The sequence below is a fragment of the Phycodurus eques genome, chromosome 9 (genome assembly GCF_024500275.1).
Source record: "Phycodurus eques isolate BA_2022a chromosome 9, UOR_Pequ_1.1, whole genome shotgun sequence".
Classification (NCBI taxonomy): domain Eukaryota; kingdom Metazoa; phylum Chordata; class Actinopteri; order Syngnathiformes; family Syngnathidae; genus Phycodurus; species Phycodurus eques.
In genome coordinates this window covers 22,780,331-22,795,307 of record NC_084533.1, presented here as the reverse complement: position 1 = coordinate 22,795,307, position 14,977 = coordinate 22,780,331, and the positions used below count along the sequence as shown (strand labels likewise).

The window sequence follows — 14,977 nt, the reverse complement described above, 5'->3', positions numbered from 1 at the left end:
CGTATCTACGGCTCAGGTGGAGACTTTGAAGAGCCCGTGAGCTCAGGTTCGAAATGGCGGCGTGCACACCACACCGAGCTTGCTCTCCTCGCTCCCGTAAATCCATTTTCCACACAACACATTTCAAATCAAGGCGCCGTTGCCATAACACGCCTTAGGAAACATTAAGCCATAGTGCGCTACTTTCATGTGTGATAGCTTGGCCCCCTGTCTGCTTTGATGTGCTGACTTTTTTTTTTTAATGCTTTATTGATAATGCCATACCGACTCTGTGAACACCACTGCATCAGATTCTGCTGCTCCTTTTTTTTTTTTTTTTCCCCCCCCTCCTCTTCCGGAACTAGCTCCATGCTCGTGTAATCCCAGGCAGCTCTTGGGATTGGCCTGTTTGTCTAAAGGGAGGTGGGATTATTATAGGTATGAGCAGGGAGGGGAGCTCCCGGGGGGTGGGGTGGGGATGGGGGAGGGGGGATGTCAAAGGCCAATCAGAGGGCGGTGAGAGACGAGCACTGCTTCGCTATTGGTTGCCGTAGAGATCAGACATGTCTTCATCTCCTGTGGCCGCCCTCCTCGATAAATGGCTAGCGTTTATTCCCTAGTTAAGGGGAGCTGAAAATCTTTATAGTTTCTCAACGTTTTGGACAAAAAAAGAAAAAAAAAAACAGGAACACAATGGCTGCTCAATATTTGCTCTGATGTTTTATATCGCGATTGTTTCAAAGCAATCCTGGCAATTTTGGAGCTTCCACAACATTCTCTCTCTTTTTTTTTCTTGTGCATTCTCTTCTCTCAGTCTGGTATGTAGGAGTGTAAAAGCTCTCTTTTGGTTGTGATGATTCCAGGCCCACAATATCTGCAAAACACTTTCTCAAGTCATTCACTTGCAATCTGTGGTTGTATTTTGTGGAGGAATATAATGTATTCATTCAAGTTCCTCTCAAAATGTGCACTATTCCATGAGAATGATTGTTTTTTTTTGGTGGTTTTTTTCTGTTCACATCTCTGAAAGCACGGCTATTTTACAGAATGTCAGGATGTGCAGTGCTAATGTATTTGACTTTCTTCCTCAAATAAATGTCTGTTTTGTTGTGTGGCATGATGCTGGAGAAGGGCGCTTTCCTCACGCCTCCCCTCCCATAATCCTCTGCGTCTACGTGATGTGCAGATCCGTCCGAGGCCGTCGCAGCTCACAGGCCAGAGGGTGGGCTTCGAAGGGCCTCCTGCCCACTTCCTGCCACCCGGTGTTGGGCATCTTTGGACAAAGGTTGCGTTTGCCTTCCGCTGCCTTCGCCTTGTGCCGCCCTTCCCCGAGCAGGTTAAGGACACACTGAGTGAGTGGAGCTGCTTTGGCCGTGTGATCTTCTCCCCAGACACCCACACTGGGAGAAGATACCTCCCATGGAGGCATTTGATTTGAACATCTGCTTTGGATGTAACTACGCCCTTAGAATGCATATGGATCGATAGTCAGTGTTTAAAATCCTGCAGATGTAGGTGTAAATGAGTTGGTCTGATTTTGGTACGATGTGACATCATTCTTAAAACTCCAAATAATGTGTGGTTAAAGGTTTCAATTCACTTAAACTACATGCGTTATCACCTTAGCTACACATGCACAATCTAGTGATCTCCTCTATAAGAGCTAAATCAAACAAACAATCTTAATTTGGACAATATCAAAATCATACATCCGACATAGATTCCCGCCTTCTGCATACACCGGAATTTGTTTCATAAAATGAATGCAGCATTCAATGAAAATGTAATGACAATCATTATCCTAATAGCATTATTTCCCAAGTCGTTTTTAGAAAATTTTTTGAAATATAAGGGGGGGAAAAAAAATAATTAAACAAGAAGAGTCCAGCAGTCTTGAGTCAACCTGACAATTTACACAGACATAAAGAAAAAAACAAACAAACAAACAAAAAAAACAAGCACATTGATATTTTTTCATTTATATTGTGACATTAAGTTAAAAATGACTTGGACAGTTATGTTATTATGCTAACAAAAGACATTTTATATTATTATTATTATTAATATTATTATTCTTAGTAGTAGTAGTAGCAGTAGTAATAGTAGTAGTTGTAGTATTACGAAGTCTTAAACTAGGGTTATCAAACTAGATAACCTTTTTCACATTTTATTTTTATATTCCAATTTGAATAGAAAGAGAGTCGAAATTATTACTGTCGGAGTTTGGTTGTAACAAATGACATTTTCTCTGTTCCATTTACTTAAGTCATGTTTTGGCTGACTTGTACTCGTGATCAGAATAGTTTTAATGCAGCACATTTTCCGACGTTTTACTCTTACTTGAGTAATTTTCTTTTAAAAAACAACTACTTTTTCTGCATTCAACAACAACATTGCAATCTGTTTACCTTGCAGACTGCGAAAACGAACAACTATATCATTGGCTGTCATTTGTCTGCCTAAAAATATCTACATTTCAGCCTACAAGAACTCCTCTTTGAACTCGTGCTGTTTCACGGGTGCAAACATTGTCTCTCCACGGCCTCCTTTATTTGAGACAATTTTTTTGTGGCTTAATTTTAATTTGAATTTTATGTTAATTTGTTGTATTATTATTTTAGTTTAAGTGATATTGTTGAGCAATATCCGAACTGGCACATTCCTATTTCCATTGTTTTTTTCTTTTCAAGTCGGCATTCATGCTCTGATTGAAAAAAAAAATAATGTAAATCAGAAGTTACTCACCAGGTACTCAGTACAAGAGTAGTTTTTACACTGAGTACTTATTCTTACTCAAGTAGTTTTGCTACTCTACCATCTCTGATTATTTGTCTTTGACCTGACAGACTCTATTACATTTCTTGTGTTGCATGGGATTCGCTTGGCTGGATGTACCTAATGAAGTGTCCTGTGGGTGTAAATAAACTAAAAATTGTTCTCTAATGGCACAACACACATTATATCCCTGTGAAATCTTTTATTGGCTGCTCCAAAGAAAAAGTCCATATTAATCAATTGTATTTTTTTTTTTTTTTTTTTTTTTTTTTTAAATCTGTTTACTAAGCCTACACCCCCCCTCCATCCCTCCATCCCTCCCTCCAGTATATTAGCAGATCTCAGTATGTCTGCTCCTCTTGTGAACAGGGATGAGAAGGAGCTGGAGGGAGCGGAAATAAAGGTCTGACGGGTTTTGGCAAGGAGAGCATGGAGGCTGAGACAGATGGCATGAAGTCTGCGGCACTCTGGCGTGGCTCGCCTGGTGCTAAAATCCTCCTCTCTCACATTCCAACAAATCCTACCAGGAGGCTGGGGAGTCTGTCACACCACTCCGATGGATCCACACTGCCCCCCCCCCCCTCCCCTTCCTTTCCCCTTGCACCACCCCACCTACATCCCACCCGCCCCAGTCTGGGACCACATACTATTTTACCCCCAACTTATGTGTGTGTACATTACCACATATAGAGATGGAGTTTTCTTGATGAGATCCAGCAGGGGTTGGAGATCAGCAGAGACTCACGTGGGACCCTCTAAGGGGAAAAGGGGGAGCTTAGTTGAACGTGATGACCTTTAGCGTTTTGGACAAACTGGGATGACTCATGGTGGAGACAATTGCATGTATATCAGTCTAAGGAAGGAAGGCACAAGAAGCTTTTTCTTTTTTTCTTCTTTTTTTTTGATGAGAGCCTCCCCAGCCTGCTTGGACAATCTCAATCCTAACAAACCAGAGCCATTTTCCAAGACTCCCCGTGGGCCTCGAAATCCAAAGTGGACAGTAAGTGTAACTGTGATTACACTTCGTAGCACAAAACCAACAACTGGATCACGAGCTCCGCGTGACATCTCCAAATATCACACTTTTTTTTATCGTATTGTTTTTTTTCTTAGTCTCAAAGTGCTTCTTCCAATAAGAACAATCTCATTTGTTTTATACTCGTCTCTCCCTCTCCCTTTCTCTGTCTCACTCCCCACGCCGTCTTTCCGCTGCCCGCCTTCTGTTTGTTCTAATGAATGACTTTGGAAATGAGGTGCCGCTGTGAGAAGGTCACATGGGGCCTCAGCATCACATTACTGTTAATGATAATAAAAAGAACAATCTGTGCTAAAGCTTTCGGATGATATCTTTTTTGTCTTTCCCTCTTTACTCCACATATGGAAGGAATATTTTTATCCGCTCTGGTGCCGAATTGATGTTGACGCAATTAAAATGCACCATAAATATGATGTTGGTGTAGTTTTTCTTTTTGTTGTGCGTGTGTATGAAAAGGCTGCTGTGATGAAAGGTTTACAGCAGCGTGCCATCTGGGTAGCAAAGTACCCCACCGAGCACCACATCAGGCACACAGGAGAACGCAATGCAACAACATACTTAGTATATACCCTGTGGTAACGTTTTAAGTGCATACCAACAACGTCGACGGAGGTTTTGTGACGTGTTGATTATTAGACAGGCGTCGTATAGAAAAAGTGGTTACATTGTTGTTTTACCTTGTTTAATAGCCTTGATAGTGTCGTGTTGGCTTCATACTATTACACAAAGTGGTCATCTTTCACTGGGCTTTTTCCAGATCTATTCTGACATTGACAAGTAGATTATTAGCCGCAGAGATCCACTGTTGTTGGCTGTCCTTTCGTACGTGGCAGGGCGAGGCGACGTCCCCACCGTCTCCCCGCGGGACGGGCGAGAGTCAATTTGGACGGCTCGGCTTGGTGTCGAGGCTTCTGGCAGCGTTCGCTCCTTCCTGGCCCGGGCGAACGGGGTATGGGATGGGCAGCCCGCGTGCTCGGTTCATTGATCGGGCGCCAGGCCGCCGTTAGCCGCCGCCAAAGTTAAAGGTCAGCTCAGGGCGATCTCGTTTGCTCATCCTGTAAAGAGAGTCAGTGGTGTTACAGAGATATTATTAGGTTAGTCCAGTGTTTCTCAAACTTCATTGTGCCAAGGCACACATCTGACATGTTCGACACACCACCAAACAAAAATGTCACAAAAAGAAGTGTAGATATGTCAAAAAGTAAACTTACAAAAGCTGGTCCTTTTTAGTTTAACACAAAGTTATTCTGATATACTGTATGAATGGCAACAGGTGGATACAGAGGTTGGTCTTGTATCTTCTCTCATCCCACCCATCCATCCATCCACCCATCCATCCATCCATGACTATTTTTACCTGATAAGAATTGTAACCCATATTTAAATATGGATTATAATCTGGACTGCTCTCGTCATTCCTTCTTGTGCCTAATATGAAATATGAAAATTCAATAGGAACGATATCTAATGCATCTTGCATATTAGATATCAAAACAAAGTTATTTAAAGTTCTGTGTCTTACCAGATGTAAATTGTCGAAAGCAAAACACTGTGGTTGTCAGCAGGCACGTACACAGAAATTTTCAGGGGAAGGGGCTCAAGTCCCAAAAAAGGATACACCGATAATTGAGATCAGTGTCAACGCCAGAGCATTTCTGAAGTGAGGGCATTTGGTGGTGGTGTGTGTGTGTGTGTGTGTGTGGGGGGGGGGGTCTATAATCTGCATGATTTTGCAATGCGGGAGGAAGCCGGAGCACCTGGAATTCAAATCCAAAACCTCAGAACTGTGAGCCAGACATGCTTAACATTTGTTCACCGTGTTGCAGAGAGAAATAGATTATAGGGTTCTTAACAACACTCTTCTCTGTGATGTGTCACGTTCGCAAGATGTTTTTGTTTTCACTTTACAGGTACTTTAGTAAATGAAGTTCCTTGGCATGTGTGCATCCTGGGCAAATGAAAATGGTCCTGTGCTCGGTGAAACCCCCTCGCTTAGCCCCCCCGCTAAACCCTTTGGGCCTTTTGCAGTTGATTTGTCCCTCGTGTCTTCGTATGTCAAACTTCCTCCTATTTTTGGTGTGACGTGTGTAGTAATTTATTTTTTTTATTTTATTTTATTTTTTTTTTAAAAAGAGATTTTACCATCCCCAGGCAAATTAAAAGCGCCATCCCGCTACTTCCCTCAGAAGGAAATTGCTTAATAAATGAGCAGGCCCCTGCTTTGCGCTGATGATCACAATTGCACCAAAATTGCTCACCTAGGGGATGCGGCGCCACGTTGTGCTCATCACCGCCTCGCGTGCTGCACAATAGCATGGCCAGGTTATATAAAAGGGCAGATAATTGTCTTCCCTGACAGGAACTCTCACCTGACTGGTGCGGGGGACGCTAGCCATCAAGAGGGTCACACCACGCAGGGTCCATCAGTTGATTGTTTGCGCGCACACGAAAACGACAAATCAGGGACGCTGCACATGGAGATGATTGTCTCTTTCCTCACTCAGGTTGATTTTTTTTTTTTTTTTTTAATCCAGCCATGCAGACCTCATCCTGGGAAATTGAGCAATTTCTGATTGAAAACAGTGCTGGTAATTAGAGCACTTATTATTTGTAACCACTTGGCATTGCATTAGTATGCAAAGCTGGCATCAGCTTATCTTGGGGAAAACGTTTGTTTCCTTAATTGCCCTCTTAGGACAAAAGTGAAGGGGTGGGGAGGCTGTTGAGGGAGGGCAGGGGAGGGGAGGATGCTGCAGGAAGAATGGTGCGTTCAGGGGAACGCGGGGGTTAAACTGCAGTAATAGGCCGCACACGCATGGACACACATGCAGGCACGCATATGAGCAAACACACTTGCAAGGTACAAAAGGCGCAAAACATTCCGCAGCACGCACACACACACACGCGCGCGCACATACCAGTCCAGACATGATTGGAGTTAAAATTAGACTCGTACAAATGACTGTTCAGCACTGTCTACTTTTAATGACCCTGCCGTGCGCTTGAACTGAAGAATTCATCACGCACTGATGCAATACGTGGACTTTCCAAAGCCATGCTACGCAAAAAAAAAAAAATCTAATAAAAAAAAAAATATATATATGAAAAGAATAACGACCTTGCAGTTCAAGAAACTTTTCCTCATATTCCCTCAAAAGCGCTTTCTTTGTTTCATCTTTCTTAAATTTTTTGGGTTATGCCAAGGGAGGTATTTTTTTTAACAGTAACAATACTGTAATGCAAACTCAAATTTCCACAAAAATAGTAAGTGGAATCCAACACATATTTTTATATCCATCCATCCATTTTCTGAGCCGCTTCTCCTCACTAGGGTCGCGGGCATGCTGGAGCCTACCCCAGCTGTCATCGGGCAGGAGGCGGGGTACACCCTGAACTGGTTGTCAGCCAATCGCAGAGCACATACAAACAAACAAACATTCACACTCACAGTCACACCTATGGGCAATTTAGAGTCTCCAATTTATGCGTGTTTTTGGAATGTGGGAGGAAACCGGAGTGCCCGGAGAAAACCCACGCAGGCACGGGGAGAACATGCAAACTCCACACAGTCGGGGCCGGGGATTGAACCCGGGTCCTCAGAACTGTGACGCGCTCTAACCAGTCGTCCACCGTGCCGCCCATATTTTTCTATATTTATATATATATTTATTAATTAGCTGTTAATTGCAGTTAGTGAGTTTAAGCATTTAGGGCATTTAAAAAAAAAAAATAATAATTCATATTTATTTAACCTGTTTATATCCAGGTAGCGCAATTGTGCACAGATTGCCATTTGACTGCAGACAGCAGAGTAAAAGGAAGCAAAATAATTACAAATACAAAATAAGTTGACAACCGACTGTACAGCGTGCCACAGTTACACAGTTAGTTTACATCTCAGCACATGGTGAATAAAAGGTTCAAAACGGTCTAAAAACAGCTGCAGCAATCATGTACAGTATCCCCCACGAACATTTTAAACGATGGGGAATGTTCGAGTCGTTTGGGGCAGAAAATGTAAAAGTTTGACAAAAAAGTAGTTTGGACTTTGCAAACAAAAAGGTTAATAAAAGTGCTGGATTGCAGAGTGAGGGTGGTGGTATGCTTGGTGAGTAGCGAGCCAAGATAGGCTTGGGTCTTGCTAATCTTCTCATCTCAGTGAATGATGCACGAATCTTCTTGGCGACATTTTGGCAATGCAGGAAGTGGGCGTTTGATGCTGCCTTTTGATTGACTGCTGACCAGTCTCGGGTGTAGTGCGTCTTTTGTCCAATTTCATCTGTGCTCGGCTTCAGAGCGCTGCAACCCTGAACAGTATCAGGGCTAAGGATGTGAAACGAGTTTTGTTTTTATTGTTCGCCACGGCTGCTACATTGATAGCATGACTTGCAAGAAGGAGCTTTTGATAACTCCTGGCATTTTTAAATGTGTTCGTGGAGCTCAGTACCTGTCTGCTCGTGCCCTGATCACATTCACCAAAATTGCATTAGACCAGGCGTCTAGCCTGCACGGGCAATTGTGCCCCGCTGCAGATATAGAGAGGTCTAAATGTTTTCAGTTTGAAGTTTTATTATTTTTTGGGGGGAGACTGTACCTTCAATTAAAATTCAAAAAGAAATGATGAATTCACCAGTTGAGCAGAAATCTTGTGTCGTTTCTGAATCTGGATTTGCTCTGCTTCTGTTTGCTCGTCTTACTTAGTTATCGCATTTGTTAGCAAACAAGGGATGGGCATTTTTTTTTCTTTTCTTCTGGAGGTCGATACTCTGCTGTTGTTTCAGCAAAGCTCCTGAAGCCGAAGGTAACAGGTCAGCACCAAGGTGTGCCCGCGAATGATGGACATCTTGTTGGTCACACCTTCTGTCTATTATTGGTTGTTCTTCTCGGGCGCGGTGGTTCCTTAAAAATCTAAATTAGAGGTACAAGATGGGGTCAGAGAGAGGGGATTTTTTTTCTTTTTTCAAATATTGTAATACTAATGTGCTACTTTCAAGTTATACTGACAGTTTGACTCCCTTTTAAGCACTATAGAAATTAGGATTTTATTAATATAGACATTATGTTGCTTAGTTTGTTCCAGTTAAATGGAGAGCATTCAAATTCCAAACTGGAGCCTGATGAAGATGAAAACACACCCATGTGTTATCTATCTTTTACTCCCCCCCCCCCCCCCCCACCCCCCAATAAATTAAGATTTGGCTTTGAAACATGCAATTAGTTATGTATTTTTATTTATTTATCCCCCTGAATGACTCAGGAGGCTCCTGTGCACTTTGAAGTAGTTGCAGAATTATTTTGACTCTCCCTGTATTTTTGGACAGGAGGGAGTAGCTCATCTCCGAGGACAGGTAGAAAAAGCCCCCGGGGGGATATTGTAAATTCAAGCTTTTTAGTATGTACAAAGACATTTTTTTAACCCATCTGTGCATATAAAATATTAAACTTGTCTGCGGCGCACACATTCAGTAACACTTCCATGGAGGATGGCTGTTAACAAGCAAACGCCCTGTTACTTACCAATCCTGGTTTTCACACTTTGACAAAGACAAAACAAACTTCTACAGTACTGCCGATGCTTTGTTTCTTATTTGGCTTGTGGAACTTCCCATTAGAGACAATTAGCCCCCCGGCCCAGTTTGTGACCCCGCTGAGGTGAGAGGAAGCATGAAGTTATTTTTTAATGTGTCTATCTTGTTGAAAACACTTAATAGGAAATGAGAACTTGTGATGACCCGGTGACAACTTCTCCTGTTTGAAGAGATTATCGCGGCGTGTTGAAATGACTCTTTCAAAGTGCTCACAATCACCAACCCTCATTTCAAATGCGCAATCAAAGTCAGGAGATAATGTGAAATTTGTTTTTTAAAAAACATATTATTTGGGGGCCACATCGAAGGTTTAATGGTGCTGGATGTTTGTTTTTCATAATTAAACGTGCATGGACCAGCCCGCAGGCATTTATGTGCTATTGATGCAAATGTTTCAATGATGATAACAATTGAACTTTTTATTCAAGTCTTAATAGAGCAAACAACTTTTCACCTGAAATGTTACATGTCTATTTATGAATAATAATAATTTAGACTCTAATGATAGAAGGGAAAAAAAACAGCTCATTGTTTTTGTAATATTACAAGGAACGATTTAACGAAATGATGGCTAGAATATAATAATAATAATAATTAATTATTATTATTTTTATTATGATTATACTAATACTAATAATTAATGATTATAAATCCAATTTAATATTCAAGGATGCTTTTGAGGTTGCAGCTGCATCAAACATTGTGCCTTTACAAAGATAATAATGCTCCGTTTTGATTGGTTTCTATGAATTTCACGGTTTGTGCCTTACTGTTCCTTCTTTAGTTTTGTTCAAGTGAATACAAGTGGTTTCATGCATATGAGTGTCAATCAACCACGAGTATTATTGTCTTTGTAAAAGCATCTTTTTTGTTGTTGTTGTTGTTGTTTTTCTTTCTTTCTTGTTTTCTTCCCTCCAACCCAGCTCTTGTATTGGATCTAGTTTGAGTGTGCAAGTGTGCCTAATGAAGTGTCCGATGCCGTGTCCGATGACGGGCCTTTGAACGTATCCATCACTTTTGAAATTTATTATTATTTTTTTTTGGACCGCTTAGCCTGTTTTCAGTAATAAAAAAAAACCCGTTTAATCCAAACAGATATATATTTTTTGTAATTGAATAAATGAAATATGTATCATTATTTCAGTTAAAAGACGCACACAAGTACCTTTATGTATATGTCATGTCGCTTTTTTTCAGTACCGCTTATCCTCACTCGGTTCGCGGGTGTATTGATTAATGTATTCCATTGTGTTTATTGAGAAAAATCTTTAAGTTCGAGAAAGCATGCGCATGAAACTATTTTATATATATATTTAAAAAAAAAAAAAAAAAACACATTTGATCCGATTTTCGTTTAACAAGCGAGTCGCACGTGTGTTTGACTCATTCATTCATCATATTTGATACACTTATGTCTAAGCTCGATACTACTACTAATATTCACTTCTGCAATTTATAAAAGAAATTTGACTTAACGGGTTCATTTCACTTAATTGATCACGAATAGGCTTTTTTTTTAATGTTCATGTGAATAGCGCAGGGGTGACGTGTTCAATTGATCTCCACTTAAAAAAAAAAAATTAAGGAGACAATTAAACTGGGGTTCCATAGCGTTATGGAGTCAGTTATGGAGTATTATTAAGGACAGTTACGGGGGGGGGGGGGGGGGCAAACATTTATTTCTGTAGTTCGTTATTTCAAGCGTCATAACCGTTTTCCAACGTGTGAACTCCAATCGGATTGTTCGTGATGCATTCAATGGCCTCCATTAAACTCGTGACCACTAAACTTATTTCAAGTTTTTCGGCCCCAACATGACATGTGAGCGCGGAGTCAGAGTGTGTGCGTGTGTGTGTGTGTGTGTGTGTACACAGTACGACCAACAAAAACCAGCGGGGGTTAATCCAACCAAAGTGCACAATGCAAAGGCCCTGTGGACTCCGTCCACACGGCCTCCGCCCCTGCATTTACACGTTTCCCATTTCATTTGAACGCAACAGCATTCTCGCTCGATTTAGAGATTTACGAATCTTTTTTATTTATTTTTTAAACTTTAAAAAGACGTAGTTTCCTAAACATTCATTTAAACAGTTTTAAGGTAATTAGGAGGGAATTTATATTTATTTAAATGAGAATCATAATGTTGTTGTTTTTTTTTTCCTCAGTGAAAACTGGACACAAACCAGTTAACGCAAGCAACACTTAAAGATTATGAGACGTAATAATCATAATAAAAATAACAATATGATCCTTGTCTTTAGTCTTCTATGGCCGTGACTCATTAAATCAGATTTAATTACCATAATATAATTGATGCAATGGCCATTATAGTAATACTATAGGTACCTTTATGTATATGGGTTAGGGTTAGGTATATGGGTTGTATACCCTGTATACAAAAATATTTCACGGACATCACTTTCATAACATTATATATATATATATATAATTACCTTTAAACCTATTTCGTGAGTCTATTGTGTTTGTAAATGTGTCAGTGTTTGTTTTACACGGCAGGGAAGGGGAACAAATGTAAGATTATTTGATGCCTTTTTCAAATAAGCTTCAGATTGACTTTCCAGGCTCCAAAATCTGGAAGCTGCAACGCCACCCCCAATACCTGCTAATAATGACTTTCATTTAAACCCCACATTTGCGCTTTATTTGCCATAGAGCTATTTTACTTCATCCCAAATGTGTGCTTAAATCTTTCCATAACTGCATTTTTTTCTTTCCATGGGAGGCTGAGGTAATTACTTTGTCGCAGGCAGATAAATTGAAATCTAATATTTAATCCGTTTAAATCCGAGCTCTCGGAGTTGAGGCAGCAGCGAATTGATCTCTTTTTAAGGTGTGCGTGTGTGGAGGTGGAGGGGGAGGGGGAGGGGGTCTCCTGTCGTCGTCATAGACCGCAAACAAGATTACTTGATCTTGATCAGATGACGTTTCACTTCCATGCAACGTCACAATGTTACATAATTTTTGCTACACAAAGTGAACGCAGCATGTCATTACAGAGGCAAAATGTAAACTTTAAAACTCATTTTTTTGGGGGGCGGGGGGGGGGGGGGGTTGTACAGATCAAAAGTTATGTATATATGTAACTCAACCCAATTCTAGTACTTTAAATATATTTGCTGTTTAAAAATATATTTGCTGTTTAAAATTACAGTATATATATTTTTTATTTAACAAATAATCTAAAGGCGGCACGGTGGACGACTGGTTAGAGCGTCAGCCTCACAGTTCTGAGGACCCGGGTTCAATCCCCGGCCCCGACTGTGTGGAGTTTGCATGTTCTCCCCGTGCCTGCGTGGGTTTTCTCCGGGCACTCCGGTTTCCTCCCACATCCCAAAAACATGCATGAATTGGAGACTCTAAATTGCCCGTAGGTGTGAGTGCGAATGGTTGTCTGTTTGTATGTGCCCTGCGATTGGCTGGCAACCAGTTCAGGGTGTACCCCGCCTCCTGCCCGATGACAGCTGGGATAGGCTCCAGCACGCCCGCGACCCTAGTGAGGAGAAGCGGCTCAGAAAATGGATGGATGAAATAATCTAAACAACTGTTGCAGATGACATGCATAGTATTTATAGTCCGCGTGGCACACCCATTTACTGGTAAAGGAATATCAGAGCACATATTACGTTTGACATGCAGGAGCCCCAGAGAGCCAACTAGTTGTATACACAAAAGTCAATTTTATTAAAACAACAACAACAAATAAACAAACAAACAAAAAATAATTACGTTTAAATTCACACCTTAGTCGTTTTTACTGAATCCTGGTAACCGGAAACTGTGAAATATTCCACAAGTCACACCGTCCACATGAAGTTGCATCATTCAGATCTTCTGCAGACCATGTGAAGGCCAAACGTATGTTTACTCACTTATTTTTCTGTACATTTGATCATATTTCAAATATGAGTATAGGTCATGGGTGGTAAATTTTAACAGCACAGTCCTGTTATCTAAATATTTTTTGGGGCTGTTATTTCTTCTTTATATACAGGTATATATGAATCACTGTGATGTGCTTATTGTCAACATGCTTCTTGCATAAATGCCATGTGGCTACATTTCATGTATTTGCTGGGATGCATGCAATGCTTCCTGGTTTGGGAACCGCTGGCGTGCTACCTTCGGCTAGCCGTGCAAAAGCATAGCGACAACACGGCCAACGTGTCGAAACTCAAAGCCGAATTGATGCTGAACACAGCTGCAAACCGCAGTGTTGACTGGAGGAGCTAACGCTTCATATTAAAAAAAAAAAAAAAAAAATAACTTTTGATGAACTTTTGACCTCAAAGTACCAACACCCATCTATTGGCTGCACCTATTATAAAAAACCTTTTTTAAAGAATGACGTTATTTTTTTTCCATCAGATGGCGTCCCAGTAACAAACGGACACCGTTAAACTCGTACCCAACCACCATTCTACCGGAAATGCTTCATGTGTGCTGGATGGTAAAAAATAAATAAATAAATAAAAATGTCAATTGATGGCAATAAACAAAAATGACCTCGACCAATATTTCATCACTATTTGTTTGTGTGTTCATAACATAATAGGCAAAAAAGAGGATTACATTTTCAATTTTGCCGAAACTCATGCATAGTGTACATGCAAGTCTCCTGTCAGACCTTGGTGGTAACCATTCTACTTCAGTCATGTTTCCATTATGAGACTATTTAATGAATATTTCACTTTGTACATTTGGCTTGTCACGCCGCTGCGTGAATCCAATGGCCTTGCGTCTTTCCAAAAAATTCCAGTCACGAGCAATGAAAGGCAAGCGTAAACGAGGCGGCTTTGGCAGCTCCTTGTGTTTTCAGTCTTTTCTTTTCTTTTTTTTTTGCAATCTGCAGTGGGTGGGTGACAGGGAAGAGCAGAGGCAGGTAGCATGCTAAAAAATCACTTCACTGGAGACCTCACATCAAAGCGGAAGCAAACCTCGTATTGATTGAACTTTCAAGCTAGGAATAAAAATACGGTTGTGACATCAGAGCAGCTAAAATGTGACTGTCATGTTTTTCAAACTTGGCTGAACAAACCAAACTCAAAAAGAACTATTGGGTGGTGAGCACACACGCAGACACACTAACACACACATGGAAGACGACGAGCTGTCTTTGTCTTACAGAAGACTCAAAGTCCGATTAGATTGAGAGACACGTGAGGAGTTTGTCAAAAATAAGATGATCGACAGCACTTTGGTGGTGAGCGAGCGTGGCTGCATGGGGACTTCTCTGGAGCACCGTCACTGTCACAAAATCTGACGCAGACCTGCCACCTGACGGGGATGTGACACGGGACTGAGACTGATCAATTCCCAAACTGCCAACGAGATTCTGATGCGATGGCGGTGCTGCTTTATTTTTCATGTTAGGGTTTAAAAAAAACCAACAAATCTTGGTTTCTTGAGTTTGCATGTAATTTACATGACAAGACTTTATAACGATGACAAACAACTATGCAGCAAAGTCTAGATGAAGAACACGGTAAAGCTTATAGATCCGGACCTTCCTGGTACGGCGACAGGTAGGCATCATACACTGGACAGAAATATAATTGCAGACTTTTTCTGTGTAAACAAA

General features: G+C 41.0%; 1 long non-coding RNA gene across 1 annotated transcript in view; it reads right to left on the bottom strand.

The window, feature by feature from the left end:
• Positions 1–4,484: 4,484 nt before the first annotated feature.
• Positions 4,485–14,977, bottom strand: part of LOC133407890 (uncharacterized) — a 34,729-nt gene continuing 24,236 nt past the window's right edge. Inside the window, exon 3 of the long non-coding RNA XR_009769226.1 lies at positions 4,485–4,845. This is a non-coding gene — a long non-coding RNA (uncharacterized LOC133407890). The remainder of the gene's footprint in view (positions 4,846–14,977) is intronic.